This window comes from Lepidochelys olivacea (assembly GCF_965140295.1).
Source record: "Lepidochelys olivacea isolate rLepOli2 genome assembly, chromosome: 1".
Classification (NCBI taxonomy): Eukaryota; Metazoa; Chordata; order Testudines; family Cheloniidae; genus Lepidochelys; species Lepidochelys olivacea.
In genome coordinates this window covers 37,799,340-37,815,641 of record NC_140411.1, presented here as the reverse complement: position 1 = coordinate 37,815,641, position 16,302 = coordinate 37,799,340, and the positions used below count along the sequence as shown (strand labels likewise).

The 16,302-nt window shown below is 43.2% G+C and overlaps 1 protein-coding gene across 1 annotated transcript in view; it reads left to right on the top strand.

Moving 5' to 3' along the window:
* GUCY1A2 (guanylate cyclase 1 soluble subunit alpha 2) overlaps window positions 1–16,302 on the top strand; it is a 416,341-nt gene that overhangs the window by 50,977 nt on the left and 349,062 nt on the right. The gene's annotated exons all lie outside the window — the stretch shown is intronic.

Sequence of the window (16,302 nt, the reverse complement as noted above, 5' to 3'; positions counted from 1 at the left end):
GCTAGACCTTGCAAGAATTACAGAAAAGGGGTGTTTCCACCACATGTCCATTTTCAAGAGCTTTTAAACCCTTCCATGTTGACTTTCTTGCTGTAAATGATTTTCTTTGTTTTCTTAAGGATCTTTGTTTCTATCTGCCACTGGTTTTTGTTCCTTATGATAGGCAGCTGCTGCACTTCTGTCTTTTTAGGGGTGTTTTCCCCTGGGTCTACATTATAGTCCAGGATTAGATCTTTCAAGTTGTCAAAATTGATCTTTTTATAGTTTGCTACATTCAGGGTAACCCCTTTGATTTTCACACACAACTTTCCTCCGGATAGTTTGTACGTGTATGTTTTTTTGGACCTGTTAACACAAACTCCTTGATGTGATGTAGGATCTCACTTGTGAGCAGGGCTGGCTCCAGGCCGCAGCAGGTGCTTGGGGCGGCAGTTAGAAAGAGGCAGCAATTCGGCGGCAGCTTCTCCCCTTTGCCGTCCGCGGCAGCAGTTTTTTTCACTGCTTGGGGCGGCAAAAACTGTAGAGCCGGCCCTGCTTGTGAGGTTCCAGTCTCCCTCCTGTCTCTAAATATCACAAGTCTGTGTCATAGGACAGGCAATGTTCTTGCAACCTAACAGGTTGTATAGTTCTAAGTGGCCATAAGCGGTGATGAAACAGGCTATGAAGATGTTCATATTGTCAGAGACTGTATAACATTCTTTTGCATACTTCCAAAACACACAGACTATTTGATCATTGATAAACTTGGAGGATGAAACCTCATAAATGGGGGGAATATAGGGACTGAAAGCATTTGTCAGGGTCTCTTGTGATGCTGGTATTGGGTATGTTTGCTCTTTGCCCCAAATTTACCTGACAGAATTTAAAAACAGTTTACCAATGTGGCACTTTGTGGTCCCATGTTGGTATAAATGCATGCTTTCTTTCTGGTAGAAATCATGAATGTACTTATTTTGTTTTTCTTCCTCCTCACACCAGTTGGAATACCCCCAAAGCCTCTTGTTTCTGATCTGGTGTAATTTTATGTACTCAAAGAGTTTGTCAGATTTTTTTTCACAATACCAGATCTCATAGATTTTCAATACCCTGCACCCTTTGCTATAGCTACATTCAATTCCACAGTGCCCCAAGTCCCCAGAATGGCCCTCTCTTCATCAGTGTGGCTGCTTCTGTCCTGCTGCTCAGTTTCCACACAGGTGAACCACAGTAGGAACATAAATTTGCCACCCATTTTGACAGGTAACAGTGGGGAAAAAGAGGCCCTATGGGGGTGCACTGTAACTTTTGTAATTACAAAGCAATTTGTGAGCAAGCAAAATTTATCATGAAGGATTTTGGGGTATCCGATAAGGTATTCTCTGGTTTTGTTTATGAAAGGGTAAGACTGGTAAAATCGTAATAGTGGATTTCTTCACCAAGATTAAGTTTGTAATACAGGCAAATAGCATCAGTCCACCCCCCCACCCCAAATCAGCATCCTAAGGCACAGAGGTTGAGGCAACTGGACTTTAAGAAATCTGCAAGATCCCTATCAGTTTCTATCATCACCTTCCACTCTTTACTCCTAGAAAGTCCTAACTACATACACTCGTCTTTTGAGATACGCAGTCTTGAGCTGTGCCGTGGAATAAAGAAACTTGAAGTTGTCCTCATCACAGGGTCCTGCATTCTTTTTCAATAACAGGTGCCACAAAAGCAAGCTATATCTGAATATTTGATTTGTGAGAGGGAGACAAGAGCGGATGAATAGCCGGGGTCAAATATCTCTGTTTCGGTCTGACTGTTTTCTGGAGGCAGAAATGCTACAGTGTTGGACTGTAAAAATATAAACCTGTACATAGCCCTGCAGACAGCTGCCAGAATTATGTACTGGAAAAGATCTATATACAATTATACCTCAGAGAGAGAGAGAGAGTGGGGGGGGGGGTTTCCTTTTGCTAGAAGGGTTTCTCCAGCCACAGAAATACATTTTTAGCACTAACACGTTTCACTGTACTCCCAATTTCAAAAGCACACAAACAGCCTACACATGATTTTGCCTCTCATAGAGAGAAGAAAAACAGCCCTACTTTATATATCTCCTTTTCTGGGAAACACTAACTTCTTTTTTCATTTGATAAAGGTATTTTATATGCTGCTAAAATACATAAACCAACTTTTAAAACCCATTTTAAAACACACACAAAGACATTTATTCACAGAGTAAAAAGCCCAGTAACTAAAAAACCACCCAAAATCAAATGGTTTGCAACAAAATATTGTTTAAAACCACACACCTATGTACATTTTTTCCTGAGGATAAACTTACATTTTCCCATAGAAAAAAGACATATTGTATATGCCTCTAAACCACAAATAACAATTTAAGCATTACAACTAAGGGCTTGTCTACACTTACTGTGGATCAACGCTGCAGCAATCAATCCATTAGAGGGTCAATTTAGTGGGTCTAGTGAGGATCCACTAAACTGACCGCTAATCGCTCTCCTGTTGATTCTGGTATTCCACTGGAAAGAGAAACATAAGGTAAATTGACAGGAGAGTTTCTCCAGTAGACCCAGAGCACCATAGACACCGCAATAAGTCGACCTAAACTTCGTCAACTCCAGCTACGTTATTTATGTAGCTGGAGTTGCATAACTTAGGTCAACTTAACCCTGTAGTGTAGACCTACCCTAAGTAAAGAAAACCCACCCCTTTTTAAAAAGAGACAATTAAAAGCACGGTTCCAGAAATTTACTTTCCAGCAAAGGATAAAGGGGTATTGGTACATGGTCCTTCTGTTTTCTTACTCAACCACTGTAGCTATTTTACAAATATTTTGTATTAATGTTATGCATTTTTAGTGATTGAGACCCTGACCTCATTGCTTTACACTTTGTTTGGCATTCTGCCCTTTTTGAGATCGGGCACTTTTTGTGTATTACAGATTAGGAACAGACTTAATTTTAAAATATTTAAAATATTTTTAAACTTGTCACCACTTCCTGAATTATCAGAGGTTTGACACTCGTTGCTTTTCATTTTACCTTCTTAAAAATTGGAATTAAATTAAATTAAATTGGGCACTAGCCTGATTGCCCAAATCTCAATATTTATAAAAACTGTTTACTAATCCTTTTGCAAACCATAACATCTTACTCTGTTATAATGTTAAGGGAACTGTGGCATCTCCTTACACATATGCTGAAGGCAATAGACTCACCCAGGCAATTTCAGAAAGAGATTGATTAAATCAGGAACTCCAAGTTATATCAATGGATTTGAGTCAGCTGTATTGTTCTCAAACACATGGTTTGAAAGATAAAGCTATAAAACAGTGATTTTTTTGCTTTAATTTAAACACAGGGTTTTTATTTTCACCAAATTCTACTTCAAACATTCCAACTTCTTGTTGTAAAATAGGTCTCTCTCTCTCTCTCTTTTTTTTAAGACAATAGCTAGGTCTCACAAGTTATTTTGTTTAAAAGACATACAACCCCCCTGAAAGCTCCTTTGGGGACCCTTCAAAACCCCCATTTTATTTAAGGACCTGCACAGGCCTTGTAACAGAAACACAATGACCTTTTAAAAAGATATTTTTATTTAGAGATACCAAATTTTATTATATTTTATGCTACAAAATATGTTGTTTGTCCCCTTTCCATTGTCCAACTTAATCCTTTTAGATTTGTAATAAATAGTCTTTTTCCTAAACAGGGTTCTGTTCTGTGGGGATTAGGTAGTCAATATAATGCAATAAGTGGGTATCCTTCGGTTTGCTAATTTTCTCCAAAAAACTGTTAGTGTCTTGAGCACTTTGCACAGCATTTACCAAGGCCACAACTAACGCTAAATTTCCTTCTGTTAAGCACAGCTATAGAAATAACAGCATTTAATAAGCTTTCCAAACACAGGTCAACACACAGGGCCCAGAGCTTGCAGTTGACATCTTCTGAAGTCTAATTCACACAGGCATGATGCTGCTGGCCTGGCACATCTCTAACACAGCCCTCACAATCTTCAGATAGCTTCTTCCTAAGACAATGAGTAAGGACAGCATAAACAGAAAGGTGTACAATAGATCACATAACTCTTTCATGCTCACAATATGGCACAGGCACAGTGCCAAGTGCCTTCCTTAAATGCAATAGCCATCATCCTCTTCACACTTGGTGTCCTCTTGAATAATTTGTCTCTGTATTGAGCAAAAAACAAGTTGGGCTGATTTCATCTTTGCTCTCTGACGCAACACTGCTAAGGAACAATGGATCTTCCAGAAAGACATCATTAAGCTGTCGAAAGAGTTTCAGAAAAGAAACCGCTGTACATCCCCTGCTTTAGATTTACGCAAACCCAGGTCAGTCCCTATCCCATTACAATCCCTTAATCTGAACTTTTTATAGTCTATTTGCCTGAGCAATATCTTCATTCACCTTATCCCACAGTAACTCAGCGGTGGCTTGGTTACCTTTCTCCATGAGTTTAGCTGTCGGAAGGGCATCATGCTTGTCAGTGTGACTCACTATCACAGAATCCTATAACATCCCTCAGGAGGTCATCTAGTCCAACCCCCTGCCCAGAGCAGGATCAATCCCCAACTAAATAATCCCAGCCAGGGTTTTGTCGAGCCTGACCTTTAAAACCTCTAAGGAAGGAGATTCCACCACCTCCATAGGTAACCCATTCCAGTGCTTCACCACTCTCCTAGTGAAAAAGTTTTTCCTAATATCCAACCTAAACCTCCCCACTGCAACTTGAGACCATTTCTCCTTGTTCTGTCATCTGGTACCACTGAGAACAGTCTAGATCCATCCTCTTTGGAACCCCCTTTCAGGTAGTTGAACACAGCTATCAAATCCTTACTTATTCTTCTCTTGTGCAGACTAAATAAGCCCAGTTCCCTCAGCCTCTCCTCATAAGTCATGTGCTCCAGCCCCCTAATCATTTTTGTTGTCCTCTGCTGGACCCTTTCCAATTTTTCCACATCCTTCTTGTGGCATGGGGCCCAAAACTGGATACAGTACTCCAGATGAGGCCTCACCAATGCTGAATAGAGGGGAATGACCACGTCCCTCGATCTGCTGGCAATGCTCCTACTTATACAGCCTAAAATGCTGTTAGCCTTCTTGGCAACAAGAAGGGTCTCATGGGTCTCACTGTCAGGTTCCAGCATATCCATCACCGGCTGGGCCAAAGGGCTCCCCTCAGCTGCTCCCCCTCCTCAAACTGTCACTGATGTAGCTCTTCCTTGGCAGTCAATGGAGCAGCCTCAAAGCTAAAATGAATTCCTTAGTTCTCAGGGGGCAGTGAAGGATGCCCTGTTTCCTCTCAGCATTTCCCTTCCTGTTGTCCTATGGGGCTGGAATCCACTGCAACTGGTAGAGGGCACAGGGAGGAGTTCTTATAAGGGACACATGACCATGACCCTCTTCTGGATGGGTCACACCAGCATGGGCACTTGCACTGATTGGCCACCCTGCTCTTGGAGAGGACCTATGGTGCTGAAACCCTCTCTGATTGGTGGAAGGTGGCACAGGGAGTTCTTAGAGGAGTCACATGCCACTCGTTGCTTCCAGCCACATGCCAACCTCTGCCCCAGAAGTAATACCCCAGTGGGAGGGTCTTTTGGGATAGGGTTGGGTTCAAAGTTTTAGTGGTTACACTACTACCATAAACTCCAACTGATTTCAATGGAAGGCCAGGGCACTTAGGCTCAGATCCTCAAAGGTGTTTAGGCTCCTGGCTTCCATTGATATCAGTAACCTAGTATCTAGTAACCTAGTAATCAGTAACCTGGTAGCCTAGCTATCTTTGAAGATCTGGATCTTAGTACATCCTAGGACTGAGCCTTTAGCTTGTGCCGCAGGAGTCTGTAAGAGAGATGGCAATGGAATTTCTCTTCCTATTAGATCCTCAGGGATTTGTGATTTTAATGAAGAACACCTGGAGCAGGTTTATCATTTTCCCTTTTAAATGCTTGTGCCAAAATTTTCAGACATGGAGGTCACTGAAGTCAATGGGAATTGCAGGAACTCAGCACCCATGAAAAACAGGACCATTTTTGATTACTGTTTTTATTTGCTAACACCTAGTAGCCCTAAGAGTGGGGTCCCATTACACTGGGCAGAATATAAATGCACAGTAAAAGACAATCCTGCCCTGAAGAGAAACAAAAACACAGAGAAGTGAGGTGATTTGCCCAAAGTTGCACCATAAATAGGCCTCTCCCACATTCACAGTCCATTTTGGTCAATTTCACAGTCATAGGATTTAAAAAATTGTAAATATCATGGTTTCAGCTGTTTAAACCTGAAATTTCATGCTATTTTAGGGGGCCTGACCCACAAAGGAGTTATGGGGGGTCGCAAAGTTATTGTAGGGGTGGTTGCGGTACTGCTACCCTTACGTCTGCGCCGCTGCTGGCGGCGGTGCTGCCTTCAGAGCTGGGCAGCTGGAGAGCAGCGGCTGCTGGCCGGGAGCCCAGCACTGAAGGCAGACCTGCCGCCAGCAGAAGCACAGAAGTAAGGATGGCCTGGCATGGTGTTGCCACTCTTACTTCTGTGCTGCTGCCCGCAGAGCTGGGCCCTCAGTCAGCCGCCACCACCCTCCGGCCTCCCAGCTCTGAAGGGAGGGTGGCAATACTGTGACACCCTGTAGTGGGGTGGTCACACCCTCCTGCCTTAAAGGGCTTAAAACAGCCCAGGAGAGAGATGTGGCTGGGAGCAAGCAGTTCCCAGGCTGACTGGGGGAAGCAGGCTCAGCTGTGGCCATGCCCCAATCAGGGCTCAGCTGGCCCTTATAAGAGGGCAGTGGGCCAGGAGCACACAGGGTCTCTCTATGCCTTTAGAAGGGAAAGGGCCTGGTTGCTGGGGAGCATACCTGGGTACCTAAGGTGAAGCAGGGCTGGGGAAGGCCAGAGGAGCTGGGAGGTTCCAGACTGGAAAAAACCCAGGCTACAGGCCTGGCAGACGGCCTAAGATAGATACTACGGTTGCAGGGGGCAGCCCACTGGTAGGCAGAGGCAGCAGGTCCAAACTTCCCTTGCCTGGGATGATTGGCTTATACACTGCAGTCCGCCCCATTGTGTGGGGGCTCAGTGGTGACTGTCAGTAGCCAAAGACTGAGGCGAGGTGGGGATAGTGGGTGGGGTTCCCCAGGGAGGGGAGATCCAGAGACTGTGGGGGTACTGCCAGGGCATAGCTCCCTGGGTAAGAGGGGCACCGGGGTCCAGGAGGGACATGGGGGCAAGCAGGACACCGGCCTGCAGAGGATGCTCCGGAAGCTAGAAGAGCTAATTCCCTGAGAGTCCAGCAGGCGGCACTGCAGGGTTGAGTCCTGCCCTGTGACACGCCCCTTAAAATAACCTTATGATCCCCCCCCCCACCCCGCAACTCCCTTTTGGGACAAGACCTCCAATTTGAGAAATGTTGGTCTCCCCCAGGAAATCTGTATAGTATAGGGTAAAAGCACACAAAAGACCAGATTTCACGGTCCATGACATGCTTTTCATGGCTGGGAATTTGGTAGGGCCCTAACCATAAATGAGTAGTAGAACTCAGATCTCCTGTGGAGGTCTATCTGTTAGCCAATTCTGCCTCTTCAAGGGTGAGTGCTTTAATATGGATTTAGAGCCTTACTCTAGGCACCCCCTCAATATGGATTTAGAGCCTTATTCTGGCGCCCAGCCATAAACCGTTTCGTATTTGTGAGTATTCTCTCTGAATCCCTTTCCAAATGATTTAAATTTGTTGCTGGGGATGAAGAGAGAATAAAATCCTTGGAAATTACCCTAACCTGCAGAAGCTCCTCTGTAATGTTGGATTGCGGTCTCTGCTCCCACAAGTTGACATTTTGAAAAGAAGTGGATCAAATATTTGATGCCTACAGCTGTCTTCTTGTTGACTAATTCATTTGTCAGCAGTGACTGTGACTATTGGAGGCTATTTGTGACTTATGAGCCAAATTGTCACTGATTAAAATACAGGCTGTTTAAACTGACAGGACAAGACTTGAAAGAAGAAAGCAAATCTATAACTTCTCAGTACAAAGAGAGCCTCCCCCTAGCATGATGTTCCCAGTGGGGATGGGGGGCTCTGAATGAGGAGAATCCAGCTTGCCCAAACAACCACTGTGTACTACCTAACCTGAGACTTGAAACCGGTTTTATTTTCTAATAGCGTGAGGCATAGAACTGATGCTGACAACTTACATGACACATAGCCCTGCAAGCAGTGATTCTGCCAGGATTACCAAGCAAATGTTACCTAAAGAGGTATTCTAACAATTCCTCCTGGGTAATGGGCACCAGTGGTCTTTCTGTCACCATTAATTGTAGAGGAATTGCAAAGCTCTGTGTTCAGTGAGCAAAGGGGTCTTCTGCACTTTCTCAAAGCCAGGTTACGATCCTTCAGTTAATGGTGGGCATACCCCTCATACATCTAGCGAGATACATCCGTTTATGACCCATATGTTTTGGATTGTACATGGGTTTATTGTAGTCCGTGAAAACAAATAGCTCATTCCATTTCTATTGGGAGACCAGTATGCCTTTCATGCAGTATCTCAGCATGATGGAATGGTTTGGTTTTTCCTTGGGAGAGCCTGTTGCCATAGAGAAATGAATACTGCGATAAGACCCTATATAGGGGTGCACTGTGTGTATTTTGGGTGTATCGTGAGGCATGAAGCTTAGCGCATCAAACCACCCAAGCGATGCACCAAGAGATGAAACCATCAGTGCAGGTTGCTAAACAGTACGGCACGAGTGCACTGCAGGAGCCTACCAGCAGCTGATTGCTCCTACAGCTTGGCTTTTTTGTGCAGGGGAGGGGAGGTTTATAAAACACATCCTCTCAATATGAAAATGGTAGGGAAAGGTTACAAGAATACAATTACAGTCTAACTGGCTGATGTGGAGGTAATTTGGTCTCATGGATAGGACACTAACCTAGGAGTCAGGAGACTTTTTTTTTTTTTTTAAATCCCCAGCTCTGCCACTGCGTAACCATGGGCAGGTCACCTCACCTCACTATGTCTCTGTTCCCCCGCACACTCTTTGTCTCCTCTGTTTAAAATGTTAGGTCTGAGAGGCAAGGACTGAAGACAAATGAGTTTAAGAGCAATCTGCCTAGTGCTAATGAGCCACCTACCTGTGTGATCCCGTAGGCCTTCCTGCGAGTCAAGAATAACCTTGTGGCTGCTCAGCAGTACTTCTAATAACGTAGGACTGGCTTCCCCTGTGCCTCTTACCCGTCTCCTCATTTGTTACCTGGGACTTAAATGCACAATGCTTTGCACCTGTGCTGTGCAGGATCAACCCTGAAGTGTTTTGGGGGAGACTTGGATTTTGGTGTGACTGTTCCAAGTGACAATGTCAGCTAATGAGATCTGTGTTAATATTAGACACAGGGCATCTGCAGCCTAACCCTCCTCAGCGAAATCCACAGAAGGGTCCAGCTACCCCCTTAACCGCAGCAAGCTTTAGCATCAGCTCTTAGGGCAGCAGCATCCCACCCATTGTACAATGAGATCATGGTGAGGCAGCTCTCCCACATCCAGTGCCGTGCTGCACAGATAGATGACTGCTGGTGCGTTACTGCACGACAGCGTTCCTTCAGTGTTGTTTGCTCAGTCCCCTTATGTGGGTCATGCAGAAAAATCCCTGACATCAATCAAACTCTGCTCAGACATCAATGCAGAGCCCTGCACTTCACAGCCTATTTTGGATGAATGTTTGGCAACCCATTCACCTTTTGTACTCTAGAAGACCCAAAGGGTACACCAGATACCCTGTCTGTGTACTAACGTTGTACTATGGACTAATTCATCCAATGACTGACTGTAAAATCATTCACGTCTGACTAGTGTCCTTTAAGGGGTAAATGTTCAATTCATCATGACAAAGAAAACTGATTTAATTCTTTGCTGAGATTACAAATTTGGCAGATAAAGGTGAATGCAAATATATAATATATTTAGACTTTTGTCAGGGGGTTTACTTGGTATGCCACGACATTCTGATTTAAAAATTAGCGCTATACAATATCAATAAAGTGCATATTAAATGGATTAAGAACTAACTGACAGATCTAAAAAAAATCTGTCATAATCGAAAGGCAGATGTTTCTAGTGGGGTACCACAGGGAGTGGTACGAAGCCCAATGGTATTCAGCATTTTCATCAATGATCTGGAGGTAAATATAAAGTTACTGTTGATAAAAATGGTGGATTACCAACAGATTGATAAATAATGATGGGGACTGGGCAGTCATACAGCACTCTCTGGATCACTTGATAAGCGGGGCTCATTCAAACACAATGTGTTTTTAGTACAGACAAATGCAAAATTATACATCTCGGAGGAATTATATATCTAGGCATTATGTCCAGAACGGGGGGTCTGTATCCCAGAAAGCAGTGCCACTGAAACGGATTTAGGGGTCATAGAGAATAAGCAACTCACCATGAGCTCCCAGTGCAATGCTGTGGCAAAGGGGCAAATGCAATCCTTGGGTATATAAACGGGGAAGTAGGAGACTGAGTAGGGAGGTGATTTTACTTCTGTATATGACATTGGTGAGATTGATAGTGGAATACTGCATCCTGCTCTGGTATCCATATTTTAGAAAGGATGTTGAAAAATTGGACAAAATGCAGAAAAGAACCACCAAAAATATTGTGGGCAGGAGAAAAGCCTTGCAGTGAGAGACTTCAAGAGTTCAGTCTGTTCAGTTTATCAGTAAAAAGACTGAAAGGTGACTTGATTGCAGCATGTACTTTCACAGGCAGAGAACACCAGAGCTGTGAGAGAATAATACTAAAGGATTCTTTAATCTGGCAGAGAAATACATAACAAGAACCAACGTCTGGAATTAGTCAGACAAATTCAAATGACAAATTAGGCACAAATTTTTAAAAGTGACAGTGATTAACTACTAGCACAGACTAGCAAGGGAAGTGGTGAGTTCTTGTTTTCTTAAAAAGAAAAGGAGTACTTGTGGCACCTTAGAGACTAACCAATTTATTTGAGCATGAGCTTTCATGAGCTACAGCTCACTTCATCGGATGCATGCCGTGGAAACTGCAGCAGACTTTATTTATACACAGAGAATATGAAAAAATACCTCCTCCCACCCCACTGTCCTGCTGGTAATAGCTTATCTAAAGTGATCATCAGGTGGGCCATTTCCAGCACAAATCCAGGTTTTCTCAAATCCATTCTTTTCTTAATGTCTTAAAATCAAGCTGGGATGCCTTTCTGGAAGATTTGCTTTTTAGCCAAACACAAGTTATGCTTTAGTCAAACACCAATTATTGACCTTAAAACAGGGGTAACTAGGTGAAATTTAATGGCCTGTGATATACAGGAGGTCAGACTAGATCATAGAATCATAGAATATCAGGGTTGGAAGGGACCTCAGGAGGTCATCTAGTCCAACCCCTTGCTCAAAGCAGGACCAATCCCCAATTAAATCATCCCAGCCAGGGCTTTGCCAAGCCTGTCCTTAAAAACCTCTAAGGAAGGAGATTCCACCACCTCCCTAGGTAACCCATTCCAATGTTTCACCACCCTCCTAGTGAAAAACTTTTTCCTAATATCCAACCTAAACCTCCCCCACTGCAACTTGAGACCATTACTCCTTGTTCTGTCCTCTTCTACCACTGAGAATAGTCTAGAACCATCCTCTCTGGAACCGCCTCTCAGGTAGTTGAAAGCAGCTATCAAATCCCCCCCTCATTCTTCTCTTCTGCAGACTAAACAATCCCAGTTCCCTCAGCCTCTCCTCATAAGTCATGTGTTCCAGACCCCTAATAATTTTTGTTGCCCTTTGCTGGACTCTCTCCAATTTATCCACATCCTTCTTGTAGTGCAGGGCCCAAAACTGGACACAGTACTCCAGATGAGGCCTCACCAATGTCGAATAGAGGGGAACGATCATGTCCCTCGATCTGCTGGCTATGCCCCTGCTTATACATCCCAAAATGCCATTGGCCTTCTTGGCAACAAGGGCACACTGTTGACTCATATCCAGCTTCTCATCCACTGTCACCCCTAGGTCCTTTTCCGCAGAATTGCTGCCTAGCCATTCAGTCCCTAGTCTGTAGCGGTGCATTGGGTTCTTCCATCCTAAGTGCAGGACCCTGCACTTATCCTTGTTGAACCTCACCAGATTTCTTTTGGCCCAATCCTTCAATTTGTCTAGGTCCCTCTGTATCCTATCCCTGCCCTCCAGCGTATCTACCACTCCTCCTAGTTTAGCATCATCCGCAAATTTGCTGAGATGACCTAATGGTTCTTTCTGACCTTAAATTCTAAGGATAGAGGCCAACCTGATCATGCAACAATTATACATTTAATTCATGCATGCCAAAAATTGGTCATGCAAATCTCACAGATAAGCAGGTACAAGTCTAGATGGCACTCAATCAAGCAGTGGGATACACACCAACTAATTTGTGCATTAATTGCTCTTATATTCTTTCTTTCAACATTGCTTCAATTTTCTTGTCAAAAAATCACACCTGAACTGATGGTGTAATTCATCTGTGGAACATTTTGGGTTCTAGGTGACAAAGTCACTGATTCCCCGGGCACAAAAATAATTGAAAGAATTGAAAGATAAACTCCTGGAATCTAAACTCATTATTCACAGGTATGAAATGGCGACTCTATGTAAAACCTAGTCTCTCTCTCACTTCCTCAACACCTTCCTGCTTCACTTCCCCTGTTTGTAAACTGGAGGTGGTGATACCTACCTTCTGGGGTTATTCCGAGGCTTATTTTACATTTTAATGGTGCTTTGAGATCCTTGGATGTAAGGATAGACATTTATTATATTAAACCATGACTAGTGAGATGGAGATAGAGAGACTGCAGCAGATTTTCAAAACCTGGTCCTCCTTTTGGGCCTGAAATTTTCATTTAGGGAAAAATTAGATCATTTAAATTTACCAATCAAGTACTTAGATATGCAAAAAAAGGGGCTGGGCTGAAAGTCAGGACCATTAAATTGCATTGAAGGTTAAGGTGTAAAAGCATATGCTGTTCCCTAGGGAAGGAAGATTGTCTAGCAAAATTGTCTGAGAATCAGGACTCTTAGGTTCTGTATCTGGCTCTGACATTGGCTTGATGTGTGACCTTGGGCAAGTTATCTCAACCTCTTTTTGCCTCAGTTTCCCTATCTGCCAAAAAAGTATAATACATGTGTACCATAACTTACTTGGGAGGCCTTAATGAATGGGTGCTTATGAAATATTTTGACATCCTCGGGAGCCAGCTGCTAGTAAATGAAAAGTTGTTTTATTTATTCTGTAAGCAAAAGCAGGGGAGGATTTCAGGTGATCAGCTGTAACTTTAGAAACGCACTGCATGTGTCTGAGGACCAGTCTATTAGCATGGATGCCAACAGCGCCTCTCTTCATCGTTGCACAGAGGATGAATGATTTCACACAGTGATGCCATGTTTCCATCAGTGTTCTATAAATGGAGTCATAGGAACATCTTGCAGTCTTGCTTGGATGCCTGTAATTGTTTCAGACTCAGAACAGAAATCTGTACTAACTCATAATCTTTGCCACATGAAAAGAAGGATTTTTTTTTTTTAAAAACATAAAATGTTAAATGTGAGTCTGGTAGCCTCTAAAAATGCAGTGTCTCACCGTTGGGTAATATTACTCCCAGATCAGTTCATACTGATCTGAATGAACATTTTAAGAAAACAGGAACAGCCACTCAGTAATTACACTTACACCAGCATAATTTTCACAATCCCCATAAATCTGTTGACACATGGTAATAGTGGCTTTTCTTCATGGTACTGATTTCAGATTTCTCTGATGGATTGGTATACCCACTGCATTTCATTGCTAATTTCATCCTGACCATACAAGTTAACAATTTTCCTGGAGAGCTGACTGTTTGAAAATGCACCCAGATAGTGTGTGTCTCACTGAAGAAGATATTGTCTGTTGTAGTACCTTTTTATTTTAGAAACACAGAAAGGTTCAGCATACAAAAGAGGCTGTTTTAAAGGAGGCTATTAAGTAGCTTAGCATCTCATCCAGAATGTCCATAAAGGTCTAATTAACTGACTGATTTTTAAAACCCAGGCTCTCTTTTTGCAATTGCAGTTTGCTCGTTATAAGTAATGGCAGGCACATTTATTTGTGGGAACAGCGGAGGTCATGGACATCAGAACTCCAGATTGCGACTGTCAGGCACAGGGCTAGTTTCCCCCCCTCCCCCATCATTATTTGCAGGCACAAAAAGGGAGAACAGGATAAGGCCTCTTTAAATAGCTTTCTTTAAAAAATCTATCGTTCTACCACCCGCGGAAGGAGCCTTTCTCCTCCCAACACAGCCACCATTTTAGCAGGATGAATAACTATGCAAAGCACGATCATCCCTGCTGCATATATTGCAAATGTTAACTAACAAACAAACCCAGAGAAGAGAATGCTGTTTGCAAATCAAATGGCACAACTGGAAAAGGGTAAAATCAGGGGGAAAATATGCAGATTCTACCCTGAATTAGGGTAGCTGAGCGCCACTCTGCTGGATGCCCTAAGCCCACTTCGCCTACTCCAGGAAGGCTGTCTCAGTTTAGAGGGATTGTATAATGTATAATACATATTGTATATATTGTATATATGTAATGTATATATTGTATAATACAAAGCTGCTGTAGTGACTTCTACACCTTTTCCCTCCCACACTGAATGCTGCAAGGGGAGTGGCAGGGGAAGAGGACAGGCCAGGGTTTGTTTTCTTTGTCTTTGTTTCTGGCAATTTCCAGCTACTGTATAGACTCTTCAGTCGGCTATAGCTTGCAACTGGGGACTGGCTCAGTGCAAAGCAGTCTCAGGTCAGGTCAAGCCACTAACTGGCCGGTCAGGCCACTAACTGGAAGAAGACAAAATAAATAAAAACAGCCATCACCAGAGACAGTGTTCCCTATAAAACGTTTAGCTGCCCGATTTATCAGCACAGCCATTTGCAGAGCTGCACTAACCAATGAATTTCTATGCTGTAAAGGTGTCAGTCAGGTGCTCTGTGGCTTCTGGGCCTGAAGGAAATCTGTTGGCTGAGAAAGCTGGACACGTTCATTCTACCAGGGGATAGCATGCTGCTGGAGGTGATGATGCACATCAGAAGAGATGTCACACTTCTAGAGAAAGTGCAGAGGCATTAAGGCAAGCCACATTCTCTACTGCTTATATTCTTCTTCTCCAATCAGGGTGTGAAGATGGGAACTGAATTTAAAAATACTCTAGTGACGCTGGCTGCATGACCGAAGGTACTGGAGAAACGAAAGAGGTTAGACTGTTTGCATTACTGTGTCTCAAGGAAACCTGATTATCCAGTGGGCTGAAACACTCCATTCTTAGGGCCCTTCCATTTAAGATAGATGGGGTAAGAGGCATTAAAAAAACCACAAGGCTGTATTTTGAGCAGTGCACCCCCACAAATGCTTTCAAATAGCCCTCTGAAACTTTTCAAGCACTCTAGAAACAATTCTCTCCAATCAGCACATTATATAACAGGTACCTCTAATTTCAAGTCCATGTTAACTCTGACAATCTTCCTGAAGGAGAGTGAGAGAGAAATAATCTCCATACGAGAACTGATGACAATCAGAAAGGTTCCACCCCTGCAGAGAGATGGCATGTGACAAGAAAGCTTTCTGATTTCACTGTTGCTGCTAAAATCATTAGTGGAGCAGGGAGGGAGGAGAGAGAAATGGCATGGGGTATTGTTTTAGCATATTGCCAAGGCTCAAACAGGAGAGGCTGTCTGTGTGTTGTAGAGATTGGATGTAGCAATGACACAACAGTCTTACGTTCAATTCATTCTTTCTGCTTTTCAGTCTTTCCATCTTGCTATCATGATTGGACTAATCTTTTAACTATATTTTTCATTAGTCTCTCAGATAACCAACAGACATATGGTGCTAATGTTTTTCAAGAGAATTAGTGGGGATTTTTTTTTTTTTTTTTTACAAACAAGAGCAGCTGGTAAGTAGAATGTAAAATTAAAAAGGCGGGGTGGAGGGGAGGAAGCCTGAGGGAATATATATGGTTATTAATGACAAACAAATGTCTTAATCTTTGGTGGAGTGGGGAGATGTTCATCTGAGAACAAATACACAATAGCCAGTCACAAAAATCAGCACTGGCTGGCATGTTAAATGAATGTCTGGTATGTCAAATGGTGTCAGGGCTAAGAGTGAAGGCTGCCAATAGTTTAGTCAGACTTTCCTGTGCAAGCAGGGTTGCAGGCAATGATAGGCCCTTCCAGTACAATGGACAAAGCCGTGGTGT